The sequence below is a fragment of the Bombus vancouverensis genome, chromosome 13 (assembly GCF_051014615.1).
Source record: "Bombus vancouverensis nearcticus chromosome 13, iyBomVanc1_principal, whole genome shotgun sequence".
NCBI classification, from domain to species: domain Eukaryota; kingdom Metazoa; phylum Arthropoda; class Insecta; order Hymenoptera; family Apidae; genus Bombus; species Bombus vancouverensis.
In genome coordinates, this window is record NC_134923.1 from 8,393,823 (window position 1) to 8,420,849 (window position 27,027).

At 35.8% G+C, this 27,027-nt stretch overlaps 1 protein-coding gene across 2 annotated transcripts in view; it reads right to left on the reverse strand.

Annotated features, from left to right (window-relative positions):
* Positions 1 to 27,027, reverse strand: part of LOC117160956 (uncharacterized) — a 37,142-nt gene that overhangs the window by 8,202 nt on the left and 1,913 nt on the right. Inside the window, exon 1 of one of the 2 annotated variants that reach the window (XM_033342099.2) lies at positions 22,530 to 22,548. The exons of the other annotated variant lie outside the window; for it this stretch is intronic. The gene's annotated coding sequence lies outside the window, so the exon portion shown is untranslated. Of the gene's footprint in view, positions 1 to 22,529; positions 22,549 to 27,027 lie in introns of those variants that run through there. 2 annotated transcript variants of the gene reach the window in all.

Consider the following 27,027-nt stretch of genomic DNA (forward strand, 5'->3'; position numbering starts at 1 on the left):
AAATCTGAACGACAGTGTTTTACGGCCGTCTGGGAGTCGTGTTCACAAGCACGGACAAGTAGATGACTCATCTGAACGTGTCTCTTCCGTTGCACCTGATTAAAACGGGATTTACATAACATACATATAATGAACGGTGTTAATTGATATCGTCGGCCTAATTACTACAATTACTTATCCGCTCAGAAACATTGAAACATCGATCTTTACACGGTCGACCATCCTATAGAAAATACGACCGATAATAAAACAAAAATATAAAGGGGATCGACTAACATCCGGAAGCGTAGGACAGTTCTAATTACACGAATTCTAGCGAAGAAAATCAGATAAAATACAGTCGTCACCTAGACCAGAGATGATTCTAGGATAAGCAACAATATGATTACTGTCATTACGTCAGTGTTCCTTAATGACCGAGTGAGACCAAACTTCCTCGTAAGGGGGAAAATTTATTCTTGAAGCAATTTAGGACAGATTTCTCGAGGAAGTGTGTACTTAAATCAATTTCTTGACGACTGAATATGAAATATAGAGTGTCGAATACAAGGTATAATTTTCTTTCTCCTTGAACGTGAGGTACTAAATATTTGGAATCAACGGTAACATTTTTTCTCAAAAAAAAAAAAAAAAAGACTTTCTGAATGAAATTAACCATAAAAATCTATGAGACGCATTTCTTTTTTAAATAATTGTTGCTTTTTATCTCTGATTATTTTTAGGTATCTCAGGTGATGTACCCTTTTCAAAAATCCTCGAGACACGAGTCGTGTACCATTAGCCAAATAGGAATGTGCGTTTACCACTTAACAGGAAAAATAGTCCCTTTGGAAAGGCAAACGAGGGACCCATTGGCCCCTTCGACAAGGTATACAGCTGATCAGTGGGAAGAGGTTTCGAGTTAAGGGGCAAATAGAAAGAAAGCTGGACACAGGAAAGAGACGACCTCTTGGGTAGAGAGGAAAAAGAGACAATGTGTATAAACGGGCTGTGGCCGTACGTGTGTGCCCCGGAACGAAGGAGGGGCGTAATGCCTTTAGCAAAGCAGCTTGTTCCTCGCATTCCTTCTCGCGGTGCTTGTCGCGTTCTCCTCTGTGCATTATATACGACTAAACTCAGTGGTCTCAGGTTCCTGAGAACCAAACCCCAACGAGGACTCATAACGCCGCGTTGATCCCATGAGAGTAGGTACCGGCGCACCTTCTTCTCTACGAGTTCGCCAAGTTAAATAGAGTTCAACGTGACCGTCGTTATTCACGGATTCTCTTTTATTATAGTCGCCTGTTAGGCAGGGAGCTAAGCTGGCTCTTTCCTTGTTACGTCACGGTGTTGAGTTACCCGTTTTCAGATTCGAATCTTTTCTCCCTCTTCCTGGATTCTTCGCGTAAAAATATACTTTAATTATATTTCCTATTCTGCATTCGGTATTTAATGTACCGTATTTAGTACTTAACAACTGTAAGTTATAAGTTGTAATAGGAGAATTAAGTACCGTTTTCAGCCTCACATTTATTTTCTATCTCTTGCTGCGTTCTCTTGGTATCTTTAACATTCAACGCTTAATATTTGGTATCTGACGATTGTCGTATTTATTACAGCGTTTGCATATTAATTAATTGAATCCAAGCGTATTGAGTTTCCTAACGTCTTTAGCAACGCGCTTTCATGCGATTACAAAAATTTGATATTATGAAAACGAAATGTAGAATCTGATAAAAAAGTGTTTCATTGAAAGATGAAGGTACGTACAAATACTTTTTGTAGCCATTGTATCATGAGAATATTTGGAACAGAAGAAAGAATAATAGAAAGAATAATCGTAAAGTAAAAACGAAGAACGAACAAAATTAGCGAAACAATAGGAACTTTTTAAGGATCGTTTAATCATGATTAAGGACGCAGAAGAAGCGAAAGAAACGCGAAGTACAATATCGCGTGCCTCTGGAATCGTCGTGCCGGTCGAGTTGACCGTGAATTATAAATCTTCGATCCATTTCTTTCGCCTCACGCGGAATTTATTTAAGACGTTTGTTCGATGCACTTCGCGTGACACAACACGCGGATGCTACCTTCTCTGGCGTGGAAGAACGGGTATTCCAGGGCGATAATGAGTGCAGCAAGTGCAGTTGGAAACACGATGCCCACTATAAATTATATCCTACTTATTTCCAGGCTCACCGATGAGACAAATGGATACTGGTGCTCGGCTGCTGCAACCTTTTCCGCTAAGAGCGGATATAAATATCTTCTTTCCTAGGATAGTAGGAAATTCTCGTTTTTCACGTATACGGCGATGATATTTCCAGTTATCAAGTTAGTACTTAGTATTTGGCTTTTGATATTTCGGATTTCGCTCTGGCGAGTACGGCATTCTAAATTTCGTATTCGGCTTTTGGAAAATTTGATATTCGACTCTTGAGAAGTTCGACACTGAAAACTTGGTATTCAGCTTTTAGAAACTTTGGTATTTAGATTTTAGAAAATTTGGTATTCCACTTGTGGGGAATTCCATGCTCAAAATTTGATATTCGGTTTTCGAAAAATTGAATACTCGCCTCTTGAAGAGCGTTAAATTTAATATTCGTTATTCAGTAAATTGGTAAATTCGGTATTCGATATGTAATTAGAATCTTCGATGGCAATTAGAAAATTGAGTATTATTTGGTACTTAGTAACAATTTATTTAGTACTCGATGTACAGTAGTCAAAAATAAAAAAGTTCGATATTCAATTTTCATTATTTAATTCTGGAAAAATCGTCTACTTGGTATTCGAAATTTAATATTCCTTTCACATTTGTCTCCTATAATTCGTAAATTATACCAGATGTTCAGTCCCTCGAAAATTTATTTAGGTATCTTCGCAACAAACGTGTTCCAAATTCCTTCGATAATTGATTTTTCTCGTACGAGCGGTATCGTTGAAAACCCCTATCGAGCGTAAGGTCGTTTAAAATCGCTGAAATTGTTCTACCTGTGCTTTGATCTTGATTAGGGCTCGGTTTTTACCTTTCACGCGAGTTGTACCTACGGTTACCTCGTTGCTACGTAGCTTACCTTCGTAAACCGGAAACACGCTATTAGCCGGGACTCTTGTTTTACCGTGATCACGTGTTCCTTTATAATTGCCTCTGATGCTTTTTGTGTTCATCAACCTTTCTTTCATTTTTTCCCCTCCCTTTCCGCAGCGACCTGCATACGCTTGAATGAAAGACCGCGCGAAAGAATAGCAGGATAACGTGACGGAATAACCCGAAACAGGTTGTTTAATTGCATCAGCTAATACTCGGCAATGTGTAACTTGCCCGTTTCAGTCTTCGAATTTCTGCTTTCATAAACCGTTGCTTTCATACTTACGCATATTCATCAAGCGTCTCGTACAGATACACTACCATTCAAAAGTATTTAGATATTCGCTAGTTTCCTTTTCATATAATTCACTAAAGAATTCCTATCAAATATCTTTCAAATAGACAATACGTGTGTACGTGTGTGAAAGAAAGAGAGAGACTCACGAAAATATTATTTATATTTTATTCAATTAAATACAATGAAATTAAATTTTAATTAACATACCATACAAATCTTTGTTATTTTTATCATAAATTTTGCGTTATTTTTATTAACAAGTTACCACTATTTTTGTAAATTTGAATAATTTTTTAAATCTTCTACTGTACTTATGAGAGATACTATACTCTGCTATATAAACGTTCATTGCTCCAGTACGATATTAATAACTTTTAATGTAAGCGGAACTTTATAAACTGTATTTCCATATAAGCTACGTGTATCGCGAGCAATCTCTACGTATTCCGCCCCATATATGCCATTTGTGAAACTTGTTTTTATTTACGATTAAATTGCTTTTGATTAGACTCAATGTTTTATATCTTTAGTTATAGATATATAATAACGTATAATTGTACCGTTGATTTACTAAAAATGGTATACGTATCACGATATTACGAGAGAACTTTACAATTTCACGTCCAGTAATAATTATTTCGAAACTTTCTTCTTTGCAGCGTCGTACACGGTAACCGTAATAATCGTATCCTTTAACGAAAAAAATATGGCACGGCGCGCGAAAACGCAACAGGCAGCTCGTCTTCATCTATTGAATAACTAGACGATCGATTGCAACGAGGCATAACACACGGCTTCACGCTTTCTGAAGCCGGTCTACGAGGTGAAAATCGCGAGGAAGAACGAGGTCTTTCGCTTCCTTTCGGATACCACTAGTTCGCCAAATTGTAACGTGGCCACGGTGAAACTTTCGCGAAACAATCATGCTAACGTTATGTATAGCTTCTGAAATTAATTAACTTCTTTCATATAATTCGCCAAAGATGGACTAACATACGAATCTGCGAAATACTTCGAACGATTTACATCGAATACGTTTACAGGAAAAAATGTAAGCAATCGTAGGCAATTTTTACGGGTGCAAAAACTTCTTGAAATTTCACTAACGCTATAACAAGACACGATTGACACGAGTTGAAATCATCTTCAAATTTTGATTAGGAATAATTATCTTTACAAGAAAGTTCCATTGAAACAGTGGACTCTATTTTCCTACAATTTTTTGTTATGTAAAAGCACGAATAAATTTCAACAGAAGCTTGCCTTCATTATATTCAGAAATGAAAATCCTACAATTTCGTAAATATAAACCTTCCCTTTTTCGAAAAATATTCCGAGCGTATGACGAAAAAATTGTTCAATCTGAAATCCTTATTTGAGTTACGAGTTAAATTTTTCCATCGGCGAAGGGGCTCGGAAAAAATTGTAATTTTCCTCCGACTAATGATCACATGGATAAAACATCTTCTGCAAAAATTCCCCGACAAGTTTCACCGGAAAGATCCATCCTTGAAAAAAGGTGAAACCCTCTTGCTGCAAACAAAATCTTGTCTCTTAGAAAAAAACGTCGGACAAGTTGCGTCGGAAATCGCCGTCATAAATGGCAATCGTAAATTAAATTTTTTCTCCCGCTGCGCAGATCTGGAAAAAGTTTCGCCGGAAGTTGGCCCTCCGAAAGGTTCACACCACCTTTTTCTCTTGAGGCCGCAACGAATTGGATCGTTCGATGACCGTTAAAAGATTTTAATCGCGCAATAAACGACCGGTATGGTGTACCAAGAAAATCGTCGATGATCCACATCCGGTGGTCCATCGTCGGCATCTTTTCTCTTCTCTTCTTTTTCGAGGTGAACGCGCTTGCAAAAAGTGACCTTGCGCGATCTTCGCGGATCTTCTACGCGCAGCCAGGATCGGGGCCCACTTTGTACACCATCTGGCTCGACTGGCAAGAGATAGTTATGGTTGCCTCATCATCCTTAATACGAAACCACCGCCGGGTGATACACTACCTAATTCTAGCCGATGATTTCCCTTTCTCTAATCTACTCTAGGGCTACTTTTACCTTCTCTTCCTTTTCTTCTTTCGAATCACGTCGCTTTTTCTTCTTTTGTTTTCGGTTACGAGCGTGGTTTATGGTATTAACGATCGACAGAATGTTGGTAGATTAATTTGTCGAAGAACATAGAATTCAGAAGAAGTTGGAACATTAGGGTGAACTCTATGGATGATGTGTAATGGTCATTGATGTTCTACCACTGAATTTACGTAATGGTAGTAGCAATTCTAGGTAATTGTAGTCGATACTTTCCCTTTCTCAATTATCTCTGGCACTATTTTTATATTCTTTCCTTTTCTTATTTCAAGTTACATCTCCTTTTTCGTTTTGCTTTTGGTTGCACGCGCTGTTTATGGTATTAGCGATTGATAGCACGTTGCTTGAAAATTAATTCGCTTCCATGTTTGCGAATGTGAATTCTATGAACGACGCATAATGGTTATATTTTACTGTTGGATTTACGTAATGTGAACCAGTGATCGATAGTGTATCGGTAAATGCAACAAACAGTACCTCGTGGAAACACCTGGTCCGTGCCACTATTTTTGTTTATCGTACAGTAAATTTCAAAAAATCCTTTCAAAATCCCCGTATGAAAATTCTATCACAAAAATTTAGTCCTTCCTTAAGTTACAAAGCTATGCATAAATCAGATTTTTTCCTTTGCAAGAAGAATCGAAAAATCTCCATCAGATGATCGTACAAATACTCCCTTCCAATAATAATCCTAACATATTAGGTTGTCCGATAAGTTTCTTTCGTTTTGTAAGGAAATAATAGACGCATAATGCGTTTTGCTTTATATTAATTTATTGAATTATGCACGAACATAATAATAGAAATAGAACGAAATGGAGCATACTTAATTCAATAAAATAATATAAAACAGAAATTATTGTTCATCTATTATCACCTTATGAAACGAAAGAAACTTTTCGGGCAACCTAATATAATTACGAGATAGTGCTAAAATAAAATTACGAATGAAAATCTATGAAATATAGATTTAACTACTTGTGGCGATTTAATTAGCTGTAAAGAACTGGTTAGAAGAGATTCGGAGAATGTTGTGAAAATGATAAGCGAAGATGAAAAGCATAGCGGAGCAATAACCTTTGGCTCGCGAATGCAAAGTCCATCGGAACGATTCTATGAAATAATTGGCCATGCTTTGCCATTGATACAACGAATTCGTAGTTCCCTTTCTAACGAGTAGAATCGTTAACGACGGATGTTCTGATTGTGTTCGAAAGCGAGGGGAAAGAGGATGGCTGGCACTCACCAATGGCGATCCTCTCGACAAACGCGAGCAGAATTGTTATTCTACGTTCAGTCAAGTCTTTTTCTAAATATAATCAGCCGGTTTCCGGTGGTGCAGCAGCCAGACGAGAAGTCGAAAACTATAAATACTTGTCCAGTGGAACACGCACAACTGCAGGAAACCGTGTCTTCGTATAATACGTTCAACAATCTCTCACTGCTGATGAATGAACGATTGTTCTAACGTTTTTCTGTGAATCTAATTATCGTCGCGGCCACTTCCTTCGGATAGTTTAACGAAGTCACTTGTTAAGACGATTATATCGATATTTATTTTTGCTGCTTTTTTCCACTTTTTTTCTTACTGATCGTGAGTGTGCACGATGCCTTGAAATTCAGAGAGGAACGAGGAAAAATATTAGGAAAGGAAGAAGCAACGAAGGAATTGCAGAGGATTAGAAATTAATAAGATTGGAACGTGATACAGTGTATGGGAGATTTTTGGGGATTGAAGAAGAAATTATTATACTAAGAATGTTGGGAAGATAAAAGACGATAAAAGAGTTGGGAAGCATTAAAGATCGATGACTTTTGGAAATTACGTCGAAATTACGTACATGAATACAATTCGAGAAGAATGTAATCAGAGAGTTGGAAAACATTATACATTGTCCCGCGGCTTGTGGATGGACAATCAACTGGGAGATGATTTCAAATGCGAAAAGCAGTCGAAAGGAAGGAATAAGATTTTTTTCATATGACGCTTCGTTTGTGAGAAGATCGAGTTTGAAGATTTGACAAGTATATCTAAACTTAACTAACTAATTACGGTCTGAGCAGGAGCAAATAATCGACAGAAGGTTAAACTACATGCAAAAACAAGTAAAAAATATAAAATAAAATTTTGTCATAAGATGCTCTGTTTTCGAGAAAAATAAATTTTCTTTACCGTCCTCTACTAAACGTATTCAAACTTTATTTCCTTGAAAATCAGACCTGAAATAAAAAAATTCTATTTTTCATTTTTCCATCTTCCATAATAGCCTTCTATTAATTGTTTGCTCGTACCTAGTCGGTATTTAGCCAAGTTTAAGTCTACTTGACAAATTTTCAAACTCGATCCTCTGGAAAACGAGGACGAACAAATTTTATTTTTCCTGTCCGACTTATTTTTCCACGTACAATCACCCGCCAGTCGAGTCTAAACATTTTTCAAACCGTGTATAAAAATAAAAACAATTTAATCCTCGAAATTATCGACGTCACATGATATAAGCGTACATGAATGTACAAGTGTAATGGCCGATTATGGTAATAACCAGATGCAGTCTAACAGGGCTTGGCATAGTCTTAGAAACCCTGTAGACAGGATGTTCCCTCTTATATTTATCAAGGAAGAAAAAATCCGCCCGAGTACTTTCGCCTTCCTTCTCCGGTTCTTATTATACAGTCGGCAGCCACGCTCTTGTTAACGAACTACCAGGAATGCGTTCGAGGCACAATCCCACATAACGTCGTTTTACGTTATCGAACGCGCTGTTTGAAAATATCGATCCTTTGCTATCTTTCAATTGTACGTTAATTAACGATAAGTAGAGTCAAACGTACAATAGAAAGCTATAGCTCGATTGAAATCAACTGGTTGCTCAAGGTCATCGAGAATATACAAGGTGATTGGTAACTGGTGGTGCAAGCGGAAAGGGGGTGATTCTACGCGAAAAAAGAAGTCGAAAATATAGAATACAAATTTTTCGTTTGAGGCCTTGTTTTCGAGAAAATCGACTTGGAATTTTCGCTCGGTACACGTGCACTTTACACGTCTCGTTATAACGGATCTCACTGTAGATCGTTGTCTCGATGGAAAAATGAAAAAAAAATTTTATTTTATATTTTCGACTTATTATTTCGCGTAGAATCGCCACCTTTCCAACCACCCTGTATTCCCCCTAAACGATATTTCTTTCGCACGAAATATGCAATAATATTTTTCGATAATTAGAAATTGTACAACGCGACCTATTAAAATTCTTCTCGGAGCTAAAGCGATTCTTTTAGAAACTATAACACAATTTTTAAAGCAAAACTCCGAGCATCGAATTTTCAGGCGTCTAAGGAATCAAAGACGGTCTTCTTAATTTTACGGTACACAATTACACGCGAACGCTTCTGTGCGTTTCCGTTGCGATCAAAGGGAACGCGCGCGGAAATAAGAAGGAAGATCGTCGAAAAGACAGACTGGTGAGAAGAGATCCGTCTAAATATAAACTTGGCAAACTGGTGACGAAGGGTTGCTTTTGAACGCTCGGACTTCTTGAACGGATTGGACCGCATTTGTATCATTTCCCTATCTCCGGACAACGTAATACAAATTGCCGCTGTAACGTAATTTGGAATGTCGTGATAAAAATGGAGAAGGAATAAGTCATAGGTAATTCGTAGATAATCTTGGAATTCAAGAAAAAGGTCGTTCCACGGATTCTAAAAGAAATTAAAAAAAAAAAGAAAAAAAGAGAGAACAAATTTAATGCGGCGTCTAAAATAGCGAATATAAAAATAGATAGAATCAGGTTGTATTATAATGTAATTTAAAGTGCACTGATATTATCGTACATTGTAATAAAGATAATGAAGAAGCAAGAAGCTATCGGAAGGGGAGGAGACGAGACTAAAAATCGAAACAAAGACGAATTCACAGATAATCTTAAAAATTGCACAGAAGAGCCGGCCGACGGAGCAGCTAATCTAAATTTACTTCGACATAATAACACACTTGGAGCCCTTTCCACCATCCCGTGTCCCGGACCACCCAGCATGAAATTTTACGACACCGCCTTATTACATGTTAATCTTCGCACGATAAAGATTACGCGATACCAAATACTTACATACGTGCGTAACGACACTGTACACGAAATGGAATCACAATTTTGCGCGATAACACGATAATTGCCATGTAGAACGGTGATTAAATACAAATTTCTCGGTCGAACCAACTTCTAATTGCATATTTGTTTGGCTTATTCGATCTACTTGATACCGCTACGACGCCTACGTTTTTATTTGTTTCATGTTCTTTTTTTTCTTTACGGTGGCGACAAAAAGTGTCTCCACACCATTGTATTTATAACAGTATTTACATACTAATTAATTAGATCGAAGTATAATAACTTTTGTATCATTCAGTGGTATGTTCGTAGGACTAGAAAAATTTGATACGATCCACCGAACATACAAAAAGAAATTCTTTTCCATTTTTCGAAACCGACAAAGCGTACCTTCTTAAAGTAACCGTGATCCTCGAATTTTTATACTTCAATCGAAAATATTTTGTACTAGGGTCATATGTTCTTCTACCCACAAGATTGTAGAGGACTTTACGACAAATTCATGTTAGGCATATCACGTAATATTCTTATTAACTCGGTAGTTTACAGTAGTGGAAATAATAATATTTCATCCGTTGATACACTTCGGAATTCCATTTGAGAAAGAGTAAATTACCGGAGCATGAGTTGTACATGCAGCCACTCTAATAACAGCAACACTTCTGCAAAAGAGCAGAACGTTGAATTGCGCAATGCCGTATACAATTTGAACCGGCACTAAAATAAAGTGTGCCGTAAACCTGGCACTGGATTAGTAAAAATATCATGTAACGCGCCTTTTTAATTTGTCGTAAAGTCCCTTACAATCTCGTGAAAAAAACAACGCACGGCCCTATTTGTTTCGCCAGAGGTAACACTGGTTTCGCTATGAAAACAAAATATTTTCGGAATCTTTCTCATCGTCATCTGCAGTACGCTCGTTGTTATTAATATTAACATAATATTTATGGATAGAGAAACAAACATTTTCCTGGAACCATAGATCCCATTCCTTTATTGTAATTTTTCTGGGTCCACCCAGAAACATGTCACACAGAACGAAGATCCTACTTATGGAATATGGATTCCGGCACTATTCCCGTGGGCGGTTGCATTCTATTGTATCGAAGCGATATTCCTTTGTGCGCGGACGATTATTCACAGGGGAACACGACAGTCGCGCCGAAAAAAGAACGCAATAGATCGAAAGATACCCGTGTTAGGTCGGAACACGTTGGTTCCTGTTGGTTTCAGCTTTTTGTGCCGCGTTCAACCCGAGGAATGCCGTGATTCCGAGGGTGCTCCGGAAATTACACGAGTCTAAGGATGGCTATCCAAATTATAGGAAAAAGAGAACCACTTATCTCAATAGAGTTATTATCCTAAAACTCGCCAATGTTTTCCTTTATACTATAAGGATATTCTTCGATTGTGGATGCAAAAAGAAACGAAATAACGCAGGGCAATTGGAAAATGTAGGATCAGCTCAGTAGAAAAGTAAGGTACAATACGGAGAGCAAAATTTTTTAACCGGATGTGTCTTTCATTCGAGGGTACTTTAGGCCGTTTTAAGTTATTCATTTCGAAAACGAGGGTCGTTTTTCATGGAAACGAACCAAAGTTTTGAAAATCCGATTTTGTGAACATTTGGTCAACGAAGGTCTTAACTGTAGAAATCTGCGTAAGACCGTGATCGTACGGAGCACTAAACGGTAAGCGGCGAACAACTGATGGCACAGTCAATGCCAACGCTCTGAATGCCAATTTTACCGCTTACCGTCCTTTGTATGGTCACGTCCGCAAGACAGAAAATAACCCAAATCTAATACAATGCTCGGGATTCAGGTGCACACAGAATAAGCTATACAGGAGTTTAAGAGCAGTAAATCTTAAGAAATGTATGTGGTCCACGAGGAAGTCACGCATAGACAGGTTGACAAAATTTTTTTGTTTACCTTATTTTGGTGAAAAACGACCGAGATTTTCGACTTCGATGACCTCCAAAACTTCGAAAAAGTCACGTTTTAGTCGAATATTTTGCAGTTCCGATGCTATACCGGAGCCGAAAATATTTACAAAAACTTAGAATAATCCGTTTACAGAGAAAGTAATTGAAAAATATAGAAGAAAATCTGCGGAATTTAACACAATTTATTACCCCAGGAACCACGAGTGTGTTTCCCTTTATCGCGTAACAGAGAGTACTTCAAAGTGCCGATGCGGAAAACGAGGCATTGATGTAAGGAGCAACCGGATACCATCATAGTCCATCTGTCTCGTCGCCAAAATGACATGACACGTGGCCGCACCTGGTTGTAGTCGAAAGTAGCGGTCGTTTCGCCATGTGACCGCCTCTGAGAGCCATCAACAGCGGTAGAAAAAGGGAAGAGCGAGGAGAAGCCCGCGAACACAAAGAGGAAAGAAGCATCGAAAATGCGGGAGGACGTCGCAAAAGAATATCCGGCTCTTCGACATATGTTCGAACATCACATCGGCTCGAGCCTAAACGCCATGTACTTATCGAAAAGGTTCAAGCCTCCTTGTGTGTCAGCTGGAGAAGCTGACTTGTTCGGTAATTCGGTTTCAGAGCCATACTTTCATTTTAACCCTGCTGCTTTTTTAGTCATCTTCGATTCAATTATATTTTTCTAAAAAGTATCTTCATGACTCGGGCGAAATAGCAAATAGTCATGTTGGTGTGCATGAGTTTTATGTTAAACGCCTTTTTATGATTGTAAATAATAAAAAAAGTTCGTACAAATTTGTTTTCCAGTTAGAACGAATCTCTTCTTTACCGCATTGTATCTGCTTGGTTTCTCAAAAGGTGTTTAAAATGACCTCTGACAACACAATGCTGGAGACGCTTCGGCATTGACTGCCCTGCTCTTTTCATTTCTTCACGTATTTTCTCTGTAAGTCTTGTTCGATTCTCTCATTCATCAGTGAGCTTTCTGTACGGGATGGGTAAATAACTACACGAGTAAATTCAATGACAAAATATCCCGCAGACTTACGTTCAGATCTGAAAAGATCGTTTCGAACATCCCTTGCGAAGATAACCAGGTACAAGCAGGTGTCGAAGAAGAAACAGTTCTCCAATGCGACTGAACACCCTGTATATATATGTATGCGTATCTAATTGTATTACTCGTTAATATCCATCCTTCGAACAAACTAATATGAATTATTTAATCCCACGAACTTACCGTTAATAGAATTCTAAACTAACTTCTCTTTTTTTAATTTTCACGTTCCATGAAGCGTGTACTGATTTGAATCTTTGACCCGCAGTCATAATGGTTGTACGTATAATACATATTATTCTGTGTATAATACAAGACGACGATGAAATAAGATTAGGCTAATTAAGGTAATCGAACGAAAAGGAAGAGGAAGAAGCGGCTAATTGCGACACTATTCGTATTAAACTAGATGGATCGTTCTGGAATGTTAATAGATATCTGCACAGTGTTTCCTGGCTGTCAGCGATGACTTTCAAAGTGTTGCTCGAGCCTAGTTCGCTCTTTAATACGCGTTTTAACGATGCAGTTCACGGCTACGATTACCCAACCATCGTTAGTTATATTTAGACACGTTAATTGGGACCGCAAACCTCGATAGACACAATCGGCTATTAAAATCAGCTGCGTCAAAACACCAGTACACGTGCGCCGCTAATTCTCAAGCGAAAAAGGAGACATCAGTTGAACGACCTTGCGCCAACAGGTCGTTCAACTCTTTGTGACCCTTTGTAAGCTAGGATTAATTAATTGCAACTTGCATCTTACGGTTCAATGGAATCTCTTTAGACCAATTTTATTCATTTCACAGCCTTATTTCCAGACTGTGCATATTTATACAATTTTTTGCTTAAAATGCACGAGGACTAGAAGACGTTGACAAAGATGTCACAGCTACTTACAGATTATAATACTCTAGTTGGGAAATATTATTCTACAATGCAGATAGTACCGTTCAACTCTAGATCCTTTGGAAACTAGGATTAATTAGTCGAAACTTGCATCTCATGGTTCAATAGAATCTTTTTAGACCAATTTCATTCGTTTCTGAGCTCAATTTCCAAACAGTGAACATTTATAGAATTTTTTATTTAAAATACGTGAGAGTTAGAAGATGATGAAGATATCATTGGAAGGATGGAAGAATTTGTAGGAATGGGTATAGCTATTTATGGATTATAATACTTTAGTTAGGGAATATTATTCCATAATACAGATTATAGGTAGTATCGTTCAATTCTTGATCTCTTGGAAAGTAGGTCCAATTAACTGTAACTCACATGGTTCAATGGAACTGTTTTAGTTTAATTTAATTCACTTTGGTCTTGATAATCTTCAAACTACGAATGCTTATGATAATTTTTCTATAAAATACCTACAAACATAAAAAAGCATCTGCTGTAATCGTTTGTTCAAATTATATTATACATGCATCGATTGTCAAGTTAGGCATATGTTTCCACTGAACAGATATAAAATATGCAACTCATTGTATGTTTTGGAATTATAGCTTGCAATCTGTTCAACTTGAATATATACAGTTATCCTTATCAAAAGTAAAACAGTAAACGCGCAGCTACCATACCAGAAACGTTTGAATATTTCATATACGCGAGAAATAAATAAAAATGATATTTTTCTAAGGTATAGGAGGATTTTTATGAATCACTGTATACTTATATTTAGCTCCAAATAAGGTGAACATTTTTATAACATGACACAAGGGTAAATATGTTATACCTTATTCGGCTTTCCCAACCGATGAGCCATTCAGAATACAATCGCACAAAGTGTTATCATTTTACTCAAAATCCGACGCTATCGATGACAAACTTCCCCTAAATATCTTAATGATTTCTTAGAAAGTATTTTCCGCTTAAAGAATTCGCTGATCGATGCGTATATATTTTTACAACTGAAGATTAAATACCTATACATATATATGATCAAAGAGAACGGTGAGCTTCCAAGAACTCAGAGCTGAGATAAGATAGCGAATTAAGTCTCAGTCAAACAAACGGTGCAAATTTCTCCCGACAACAGTGTATACACCTTGACAATAGGAATATGACGAGTCATACGGAAGTACGCGACTAATGTTCGTCTTTCACTCGAAGCAAGAATCATGCCTCGTGGATGCCTCGTATACTTTCTATGGAATACAGACATCAGACTTGCTCACTGTGTCTCAAAAGGAGAATACAGCATCTTTGAATTTGGTGCCTATAGGAAGTACGGGTACATCATTGTATTTATTATAACATTTAACTCTGCTATGAAATGCTTTCAATTATTTTCAATTCAATTGTATTTTTTTAATGTCAAAAATATATCTGAAATCCGAACAAAATTAGATATTAATACAGGATTTTCAATTTCGCGTTCAATGTGTTCCGAGATTATTACGAATCTTTGCCGATTACTGAAATTAGTACAAAATTGACAAAAATCGATAGAAATGTGTTTATATCTCTTTCTTTGTGATTCTGAAATGTTCCCACGCTTGAATAGGAAAAAGTGGAAGTAAATAATTAAAAAGAACTGAACAATTCTATTCCACAGAAATCTGAATTACTAAAAAGGAACTTAATATAGACCAGCTGACTAATCCACGTGGAAACAATCGTTAAAAGAGAAATTACCATGTAAATATCGCAGATGACTCACGGAGCATTCCTCGAGTGAACTGTGTTTCGCTGTTTCCTCCACCTCCAACTTGAATGGCTGGAGGAAATACCAAAAGGATCTCGCGGACTGAACGAGATCACGACAACCTGCTGGTAGAATCAAACGCGTTGACCTGAAAATTATATCGATGGATCGTGCATGGAAACGTGAATGCGTGAGAACACGAAAGCAAATCTTGATCGTGGGACGAGAGAAAAGAGCGAATGAAGAAGGGACAAGAGTGGCGGGAGCAAGTGCCGCACCCTGTAGAACCTCTCCAGTTCTCATTTCTCTGCCGATTGCTCACGGATGTTTGAAAAGAAAAGGGGGAAAGAGAGAAGAAGGAAAGAAAAACGGAAAACGAATAGGATATGACTTGGTTGAACCTTGTTTTACAGTACCAACTATGTTTGACTGACAACACGTGAACAGAATCTAAAAACAGCAGTTCCGAATTTAAGAATTATCTCTAATTATAAATTCCCCGTGCTTAGATCTACCTATTTTCAATTATAATCTAAAGTTAACCTACTAAAATTTAATTAAAAACTTTAACTTTAACTTGAAGTTAAATCTAGCAAAATTTAAGCGAAATGTAATTAAAAATCCTAATTCAACTTAAACACATGTCTAATCTAACTTAGCCGAATTATAGGCTGCTAAAACTTTGTTTTAGGACACCAACAATTTTTGACCAGTCTCTGTGCTCTCTGATGGTAAACAAGTGGAATTTAAAAACACTAATTTTGAGTTTAGGGAATTTAATCCTGACCAAATTTGTCAGTTTACATTTCAATTAGATCAGGTTAGATTTCGAGTTTGTATTTAACAGTATTTTTGCTTTAAAACAAAATTTGTTGTACGGCGTAGTTGAGTTAGAGGAGACTACGTTTTAAAAAGAATAATTGATGATGTGGAGGAGGAAAGGCGTTTAGAAAGAACGGATCGAGGCTGTCGGGTCGTCACACTCGCTGCCCGGTGCAACAATGACCATCAGAAGGAGTAGACCGGAAGTCTCTTGTAATCCGCGGATGCCTGGCCTAGGTTAGGATAGGAGAGGCTAGATCAACGTCTTGGCTAACGGTATAATATTTTAACCATTTGAATTATTCTTATGCGATACATTCATATGTATATGTGGAAGATAAAAAATCCAAAGGTATCTGTCGAAGACGGAGAAGATTTATTTTAAAATTGATACGACGAACATATATTACAAACCAATAACAAAGACTATAAAACAACGTAGAAAATGCAAATATTCTAACCGGAATTAAATGCAAAAAACGCGACACATAATGGTTCTCTGGTTTTCTGACAAAAGAGAATTCCTACCCTAACTCTTAAATAGTACGAGAATTCGTGTTTCGAAATTCTATCATTTCTAACCTAAATTAGGTATTATTATCCTGAACATCTGGTATCTCCGCCATCTTGAATTTAGATAGTCCACATCGCGTGTAAAATCCCCAGATTATTTGTCTGAAAATTCCTTCGGGCATAGTGATTAGCTGAAGCGAGAATTCCAAAGCAAATTTGTCATTCAACATAAAAAAAGAGAATAATTCGCGTGACCTAAGAAACTCCCTATTCTTCGCTCTATTCGCATTTTTCTAGGGTCCAATCCTCTTCTTTTTAGCTTCGTCGTCCTGCGGTCTATCATCAACGGTAATTTTGAAGCTCTTTCGACCGGTGGTTAACAGGAATTTGGGTCAGTGATGCTTCTTACAAAATATTGAGTTCCCCGGTGTCATTGTTCGGCATAAATTAAAAATTGTTAAACTACTAATTAATCTCGAAAAAAGATTAAAGTTTAGTTGATATTTTCTTTAAATAAAGGTCTTTATTCCGGTTTCCCGGTCAGTTTACAAATACGTCATTTTATAAATTTTATAAAACATTTTATAAATCAATAAATACTGTGATAGCTAATTATTGTAACCTCATATAGAGGAAAAATTGCAATACTTTGGCTTATCGTTGTAACGTACGCTTTGTGCCTCTTTCTTTTGAGGTTATATCATCTCGTCAGGAAGATTTCTCGATGTTTTGTGAGACTTTAACAATACGTGAGATAAGATAGTATTGTGAGGAAGAAACATGGGAAAATGTAAACGCGTACATGGTTAAATTAGATTAGGAATTAGGAAATAACAATTCTGATGATTGAGAAATATAATGAGAATATTTATGATACTGGCATATAGGATCTCTTAGAGGTATTATGAACTGAGATATTTCTATATGACCATGTTATTTTAGTACATAGTTTTCGTATTATCAAAGTTAAGTAAGTATAAGTAAAAATATAGTAAAATAAAAAAAATTGGTTTCTAAAAATGTAAGTAAATTTCTTAATTAAATAATATTAGTTGTGGAAAAGTTATTTAGAATCAAAAAAGGTTCTATATTATAATTTTAAAACCCTTCTTAGATTAATAAACTACTCAATTTATTCGATAAATAACTATGAAAAGTAGTAATAAAATTAGCACAATTTGATAATATTCCTGATATTTTCACTTGATAGATTGTAGGAGTACTAATATGTAAATGTATATGAACGAACAAATTACTTATTTTCTGTAAACCTAGCCTAATCTAATCAGTTCGTATCTTTCTACGCTGCAAGGTTAAAATATGTGAAATATGAATGTACGACCCGTTGTTCAAATATGAAGAAGAAGACCTTTTAACGGCCCCAAACTTTACTTAGTGTATCGTTTATTATAATATCTATCCGGTTACGGATCATGCTTTTGGTCTGCTGGGGGTCTCGGATGATTATTAAGGTTTCGCGTGGAGTCACCTTACCGTGACCAGCCCGTTTCTGGTATGTTTCAAATGGAAAAGGTAGTACATTGACATTCGTAAGAACTATTATTCATAATTTCTTTCTTTAAAAAAAAAGAAAAAAGGGAAGAGAAACTTTCGTATAAAGAGATCAGCTGACTAACTTGCAATTCAACAGGATTAATTAATATCTCTAGTAATTTAAAGATAATGTAAGTGCATTTAATTAGATAAGATAATATAATACAATAGAATATTAGTACGTAAGGTAGTGATAGGTAAATATCATGAGATATTCTTTATAAACAAAGTAGCTTACGCAAAACAAATCTATCTATGAATCAACTTTCTACGTATTTCCAACTCATTGAAGTAATGTTTAAGTAATGTTGATAATTAAATATTCCATTACGATGTAATTAAATAAATGTTATTTTATATTAGTTATTTTATATTATAGGATGTAAACCGGAAACCATATCAAGCAAACGGGCAAGGAATAGAATAAATAATAAAATAAATATTTGCAACAATTACTAATCAAGCTTCGTACTTCGCAAAATACCATTCAAAATGTGTCTCAATGAATCTATAAAATTTATAATAAATACTAATATAATTGTACGCATAAATAATTTAAAAATGATTATCTAGATTACTTTGGTAGATGTCTCGAATAAAATATAATTGAAATATCTGATGAGACATAATCTTTTCCAATGAACGAGCAAAGATGTTCTACAGCAAATCTATAAAATTCCAAGTTTACAATTTTGGTCATTTGGATCAGTTTCGTAGTTCTGTTGTGAAATATAAATGTAATTGAGCAATCTGAAGAAATGTAATCTGTTCGAATAAACGTTCACATGTCGTAAGTAACATATATGTATGTACGAATGTATTATAGTGTATGAAAGCAGAACGCATTCAGAGGTTGCCAAAGGAAGATTGCAAGTACGCGGCCACTTATGTTCATAATGCATCCCGTGCGTAAGTTCGCATGCACATACGCTCGTGCATTGTCCAGAATCGTAAGCCATGAAAACCAGTCTCTCACCCATAGCTCGTGCCGAACTTTCAGCGTTCATGTTGCGTGTGCATGTGTCATTAAAGTGGGAACGCTGGATAAACAGATACTTGTACAGGGTGGTCCATCCAACTGGGACAAGTTATACCTCTTCCCTATTTAATTATTATTTAGTTACAATTCGACTATCGATTAACAAATATTAATAACGATTTTCGATCTAACAAATCTCATGGAAAGTATTAAAGAAAATGCGTGATATTTAAATTATTTTCATTTTCAATAACGTCATATTAAAATTCTCCTGACTCAGCAAATTAACAAAAACGTAATTACAATATTTTTCTCCTATGATCTTCATATAAGTACACACGATAAAAGCAAATCTGATATAATAAGTGAATCATTGTACTAAATTCTAAAATAGTATATATCAAGAACTAAACGAACATGTACATGCTACTTGTTTCTGAAAAAGTGGATCGAGCCGTAAAATAAAATCCAAAAACGCAGGAACTCTTACTTCTCCCTAATCCTTCGCAAGAAATTCTCTAAGAAACAACAAAGAAATTTGCATCTTGCGTGTCTCCTAAAACCCAGCGACCGCGCAAAAAAACTCCCCTAAGGAAAATTGCATAATAGAAATTGCAAGCTGCTGCGAGAGCGGCGTCCACTTTGGACGGAACAAGAACAATAAAAAAGAAATAAGAAAAAAATATTGTAAGAGGAAAAAATGAGAAAGAATAAAGGAAGGAATTGTCTGGTATTTTCTACGGTAATAAAGGGCGCGTGTGCCGTATTAGGGTGCAAAGGAGTGAAAGAATTCCGTGATACTTCTGATGGAACGAAACATCTGCCATAAGTTCCGCCACCTACTTCCGAATCGTCCACCATTCTTGCATACCCTTGCCATCATACCGTGAATATTCAATCCTCCCGATGACCAAAAGGAAAAGAAGGTTATAACGAAGGCTCGTGACACGCGAACCAGAAAGCACCTGGTCGACTTTGTTCCTCTTAATCAAAGGACATTTTGTACGTGGTCATTATGCGTGGAAAAACACGCGACAATTGCGTGCACGGATTGTCGAGGGATCTTTGTTTTGTTCCCTTTTCTTGTTCTTTTTGCTTAACCCTTCCTTTTAAAGAAAGGTTCGAAGCTTTCTACTTCTTGGTATTTAAAATGGTATTTGCGGTTTGTGGGAGTAACTGGTAATTATTGTCTATTTGTTACTTAGCTATTTGTAACTATCTATCTGTTCCTTACATTTGGAAAAAAACATTGATTATTTGGAAAAGTAAGATAAAAATTGATTATTTGAGAAATATAAAAGAAACATAATATAATATTTGACTGAACTTATGGATTTTTATGTGTTTATGCAAAATTTAGAAAATGCACAGGATAAATATACTATACAAAAATATAGAAAATATGTAGAGTAAGATGTTAGTTATAATTCTTGATAGGTAAAACGAATCTTTAAGCTCTATTTTTTTAACTATGTCTATAAAACTTTAATTGGATAACTATTGTGTATATTATGTTGTATATCCTTTTTTATATTTTTTAAATAGTCACTTTTTTATTTTTCTAAATAATCAATATTCTTTCAAAATTCAAGAAGCTCATTGCTTCGAATTACAAAGCGACACTCGAAACTTCTGAGGGGTAGTGCACAACGTAGTTGCAACCCCCAAAACTTGTTCATTACAATAGCACCACTGTTCATACGTGCAGTTTCTTTTTTAAGCAAAGGTTTCTATCGATTGGCCGAGGGTTGGTTCTAGCCTCGACGGGGTGATTTACAGGACCCCATGGTACATACGAATCGAAAGTATTAGAATCCATTCGAGGGATCCTTCGAGATACTGAAATTCAGCCTGTTCAAAGATTCAGTCAACCACACGAAGATGAATGCGTTTCGCGTCACTTATGCTCTCTCGATGTTTCCCTTGGTTAATGAATTATTCGAACAGCGTTAAATATTTTCGAAGTCACGTTGGCAAAATTTTTATGTGGTAAAGGGGAGGGAAGAAACGAGGATGGAGAATTTTATTTTATTACTGAAGTTCCAAATATGGTATGTAATTACTTTGAGAAATTTCGGCTGTAGAAATGTTTTCAATCTATGTAGTAATTAAAAAAAAATTGCAAGAAAGCCAACGAAGCAACCAAAAAATTCACATTAAAGTTTCAATGCTATATATTCTTCTTATAAAAAATTACCTTTAACGCCTTACTCTCTATTGCCTTAAAACTCAATCCTCCACTACAATTCCAATCTTCGCCAAAGATCCATAAATAAAACAAAATCTACGAACACATTCAACTGTAAATTCCACTATAACTAGCGATAAATTGTTTTCATGAAACAGGAAACAAGCTCCTCCTGAATGTATCAAGAGGGTGCATCCTGTTTCTTCATACAAACAAATCGATTTCACAGCGGGCGAAGAAAAAAACACGGCCAACTCGCGAGCATCGTTGTGGTCAGGAAAGAATGCCGAGAGGAGATTTTGCGTCCTGGTTGCTCGACATCTTTCATTATTTTCCGAGCGATCGAACATTTGCGCGGCAAAACGGAACGGGCCACGGAACGAACTGTGGGAAACACAGACGGAGGGCTTCGTGTCAGACGCGAAATGTCGAAGCCATTGAATCGCCTAAGAGACAAAGGAAGCGAGCTGCGCACCACCGGCTGCTGAACAATGAGCCGATCACTCGAAATCGAGAGGCGGTTTTCAGCCTAAACCGGTATCAACCTATGATACGTTTCTTTTTTTTTTATTCACCACATATCTATATGAATTTGTAGGTATACATAGTGGTATTCATAAGTATTCAGTGGTTGTATACATAAGTATTCGAAGACTTATAGGAAATTAATTTGATGAATATATTGTGCTATGTATAGACTGTTGCCTTTCATACAATTACATATTTTTGAGGATGTAATTTAAAGATTGTTTTACCTAGCACGTATTATAGGAAGCAGTATACTTTGAATACTTTATATATTCTTTCATACTACGTACATATTATGTGTAACTTTGTGCTTCCCAATTTCCTATAATTGTATAAAAGTCCTCAATGTAATGATCATATTAATGAAATCTGAAAATATATATACACAGATGTTAAATACAGGCAAATTTAAATAATTGTACAAGTTAACCCTTTCACGCTCAATGTTGCACGTGCATACCATTATATCCTTAACAAGTTGTTAGTAAAGTGAGCAATTATTTTCCTACTAACTTTTAACTAAATACTACTAATTTTTGTTACAGATTTAGGAAAATCCGGTTCTTAAAGGAATAAGTAGATCCTACATATATACAAGTTTTTGACGTTCTTGCGAAGAAATGCGACGAAATTTGTTATATAACCTAATGCATAGTTAAGCAACGAAATAGTTTATGGAATAATAGAAATAGCATTTGAATTAGCGAGACAGAACAGAACGAACCTTTTCGTCGATCATATTAGCTGTTAACGTTGCATCGTCGTTGGAATCCAGCTTGAAAGACACATTTGCATATCAATTATATTCTGCCTACACACTGTGCAATATTATACTTCGATAGTTCCCAGACAATCTCACCGCCAATATTATCCCTCAGGCAGCCACCTACAACGATCCGCTATTATAAAACGCAATATACCTACTTGTTCCACCAGATTTCTCAGTTTTATTCCACGTTTCGGTGCAAAATTGCATCGTGTTTAACTCCTTCGGGGAATTTATTAAAGCCAAAGATAGATAATCATCTTTTTTCATTTTTCAGTTTCTAGAAAGAAGAGTACTTCCTGTATCCTTTATAGCATTTAATAATGACAACTTAACCTCCTACTTAGGTTAGTTTTCTCTTTAATTGTAGTCTAGTTAGTTACTTTGATTTCTAGAGGTATAGTATTGAATAATACTACATAGAAAAACTATGAAATATTGCAAATCGATTACAGTATTATTTTAAAGTATTTTAAAATATTATGAAATTTTATACTACTATTAATATAAAATATTAGGAAATTACTACTGCACAGTATGAATAATACAGTAATAAAATATTCTAAAATATTATAAATTTGCTATGAAATATAGTTTCTATGAAGTACTATGAGTAATGTAATCATATTAGGTACCGGAAAAAGTTCCTAAAAAAGTTTGTAAAAATTGGTTCTTGTTAATAACATGTTAATAATAACAAATTGAATTTTGTGCAGTAATTGGTAAGCGTAATGCATGCAATTGGTTTCAGTGGAAAGTTTGATCTTTGTAGTTGGTATACATGCTTCACTGTTTTCAGTTGTTTTGACATTTCGTTGTTTAACACAACAATAAACATGGATAGCGAGAAGTTAAAAATTTATGCTTTCCTACTATACCAGTTTGAACTTGGAAATACAACAGTAAATGTGGTAAGACGCATTTGTGTACACGAAGAAGATGCTGTTAGCAAAAAAATAGCGTAAAAGTGGTTTAGACGGTTTAAAGAAGGAAATGAATCGTTAGATGACGAGTCGTGTTCAGAACGTTCGTCTGTCATCGAAAATGAGAACTTAGATTCAAACCATTTCAAACTCACGAAAAAGATGTTAAGACGAACAGAATTAAACGACGATTTCTACGTCGAATAAAATTATATGTTAAAGAAGATCAGAACATTTGAATTTTATTCTAAAAATGCACATACGCACATACCTTTTCCGGTACCTAACGTTCTATTATAAAGTATTATGAATTAATATTGAGAAGGGGGACCTCCCGTATCCTGCAGGACATATGCTTTAGAGGATTTCAAGAGCCATCTGTCTGAAAAAGATTCGCGATACGATCTGGGGCCCTTCAAGAAAAAATACTTAGGATGTGATATTCAAAGGGGGACCATAATCCGGCCTCCCACGATGTTCCTAAATTTAACATTTCTTATGAATTACGAGAGAGGCTTGTACACAGTTTTCGAACCCTAGCCAACTGTGTTTTATAAAACGTCGGCCCACGTGCGCACGAGCGCAATCGACGCGATGAATTGATTGGTACAGTATGCTACAAAAGTTACAACCCCTATTGTTCCTTTCGTCGTCTGCTTCTTAGAATTTACATCAATATTTACTCAAAATCATTGCCATGAATTTTATTGAAATGAATAAGAAATGAAAATTTAAATCGACTAATTATTTTAGAAAATACTTTATTTTAGGAGAATAAATTATCTGGAAAAAAGTCTTAGTAATTTTGTACGAACAAATAAGCTGAAAAATATGAAGAAACAAATTGTGTTAATGGAATTTTGTGGAAACAAATTGAAAATACGAACGAGCAAGCTGTTCCGGAAAATATTTAGAAAACTTTATACAAATAAATAGGTGGAAAATATAGATGAAGTTCCGAGTATATTTTGAGAATAAATGTACAAGAATATATCAAGTTCTACATTTCACTTTCATAATGCTAAATTTTTGTAACTATATGAGAATACTACTAAATGGTACGAAATTAAATATACATAGACTTGAACAATTATTACGCGAATGTCTATAATAAATACAATGATGTTCAAATACTTTCTGTAACCACTGCATGTAGAGTAATCGTTTCAAAAACAGGTTCATGGTGCATCTGCCCTTTGAGGCGTGCTACCCTTGAAACAACAGGTCGATCGTTATCGTTGATGCCACTTTCGCCACAATTCAGATGAATGAAGAGAGCCGAGCATAATCACGCACGTTATTGAGGCGAATGGTTTCCGGAAACGACCATGATTCGTTTACGATTCAGAGGATTATTTTTTTATGAGATTGTTTAGATTGCTTCTTTAAAAGAAATTTTAATATGACAATTTGTCTATCAACAAAAGTAATCGTACAAACTATTAACGTGTAAGATAAACAAAATAGCCTGTATAATATGTATCGTTCAAACATAGTAAAATAATACGTATAAAATCTTAATTACAGTTCTTCAACTTGAACCATTGAACGAAGGATTAAACACTTTTTTGTGGCGCCTGTTTACACCGGATTAGATTAAATATCGCGGCCATTAATCACGAATGCATCGTAACACCAGGGAAAAAGAGCATAGTTCCCATCGTCTTCGAACGATCCTGTTTACTTGTGCGTCCCAGGGAGAAATCATCAATCATCGCTTTGGCGACAGCGCTGCTATCGAAATCACTGTGATATATAACTCTTGATGTATTTTCTCTTTCAGTACGGAACAAAGCGCATGTGCGCGGGCGTACATCCATTAGAAAACACAACGGAAAAGAGTTAACCACGCTAAAGTAAAGAATAATAAATAAACGATCGCGTTAAATTTTCCTTCCAAGTGGTTTCCTACATAGTATTATTCTCTACATTCTTCTTTACATTTCTGTATATTATCGACTACAATCTAATTTTCGATCCCTGCAAGAACAAATAATTATGCCTATTAAAAAATTCCAAAAATCTCTCTGTCAAAAGAAATTCCAAGGTGCAAATTCCAAATTCCAATACCAAGGTCTCCGAAATTTTATTATATTTGGCCAATATATTATCGATTGCTCTTTATCCATTTCCAATTGGATTCGCCCGAGAAATAAGTAGAGATTCGAAGTTTTCTGCGTCGGTCCATTTACACCTTGGTGAAACAGGATAAAAAAGGGGACCGTCGGAGGACCATTAGGCTGGTAGGAAAAAATGTTTCTTATTCGAAGAGCGACCGCAACGCGGCTCGTTTCGCTCTCCTCTAATTTCCAAGCGTACCGCGGAAAGATGGAGCATGTCGGCTAGCAAGCGATTTGTTCTTTTGGTGGAAGTCGATGATGGCTTGTGCGAACCACGCTGGAAAACGAAATGAGCAACAAGAAAACGCGATCTTGAGCAAGGTGGTAATTACACTACTGGCAGAAACTCTCCATCATAGTCTCCATCATACCCCATGAAATACACGTTTCTATGCTCGATGAAAGATCGATGAATTGATCGACGATGGTATTGCCTTGGAGATTTTGAGTGAAAATTATACGTGAATTGAATTTCTTGCGAACTGCGCGCAATGCTGATTACCACAAGATAAAGTTGCGCTGTAAATGAAAGAGAAGGAATTTCGAAATATTGGGAAATATTTTTGTAAAAAGAGAATTTTTTAGACTGGATTTTTAAGGGCATTTCTTATATTTATGATATTCTGCAAATACCGGGTGTATAAGCAAAATTATGCTATGAACGAAGAAAAATAATCGTTATAGCACCTCAGAATGAAAATTCGATATTCAATTATTCTTGCGGTAATCGACAGTAAACTATCCTGCTTAAGAAATGTACGTCGATAATATCACAAGCATAAATCTGTATTTAAAAATAAATCTTACGTCTTTGGGGATGATCCGCCAGAAAACCTCCAACTTACAAACTTGAAATGTTATATCTCATAAAGAAACGTTTTTAATATCACTGGAATATCTCTAAAGGGATCTTAATTAATGGCTGTTTAAGGTAAATTGTAATAGTTTGAAGCGAAAAGAAATTTTGTATAAAAATAATAAACTTTGAAAACGTTTTCTAAGAAGGAATCAAGCAACGCTACAGTGTAGAGAATGTAATGCAGAATATACATAATTGCTTGAAAAGGAGAACATCGGATATGCAATTCCAAGGAAAACATAAAAAGCTTTTAAGATAAGATTTCCCGTTGATGAGTTTCCCACATATTCATCCTTATAGTTTCCTCAGTAGTTTGAATCTTGATCAATCGTTTTGATACAGTATTTTATACGTCTGATGCTTTAAGCAAATTAAGAAATATTCCCAAGAGTTAAAGTAGAAGGAATAAACTAGTAAAGACTGTGAAACAGCAAAATATGGTAACAATGTCAACGGATTGTAATTTGAAATAAAAATTCGTGGAGGTGGGCTGACCTTGAGAATGACTAAGGCTAAAAATGACTATAGTTCAGGTCAGTACACCTGAGTCATGC